The sequence below is a fragment of the Orycteropus afer genome, unplaced genomic scaffold (genome assembly GCF_000298275.1).
Source record: "Orycteropus afer afer isolate SDZICR_OR568_19922 unplaced genomic scaffold, OryAfe1.0 scaffold00020, whole genome shotgun sequence".
Taxonomy (NCBI): Eukaryota; Metazoa; Chordata; class Mammalia; order Tubulidentata; family Orycteropodidae; genus Orycteropus; species Orycteropus afer.
The window spans coordinates 7,854,880-7,855,313 of NW_006921607.1; positions in this window are offsets into that span (position 1 = coordinate 7,854,880).

Here is a 434-nt window from a genome sequence, read left to right on the forward strand (position 1 = left end):
CAAGCTTACCCCAGCAGGTATAAACTTAGTGATGAAAAGTAGTGGTATGAACACCTGTGGCTTCCAGCCAAACAAAAGACAGGCATAGGAGTTGAACATGTACCTGAGGTAGATACTCTCCTTGGAGAGAACAATCATGAGAGAAAGAAGGGCCTCTTATGCACAGGGAGACAGCTCAGGGGGCAGGAGGACATGGAGGGATGGACACAGGGAAGAGGTAACTATCACCCAAATTACAATAATAAATAAATAGCCCCCCAAAAAAGTAGTGGCATGACATAAGTACTAAATATAAAGGGGAGACCAAAAACAAGTGCATGAATGTAACCAGTTGCCAAAGAATTGACTCCAGCAACCGTGTGTGTGTGTGTGTGTGTGTGTGTGTGTGTGTGTGTGTGTGTGTGTGTGTGAGAGAGAGAGAGAGAGAGAGAGAG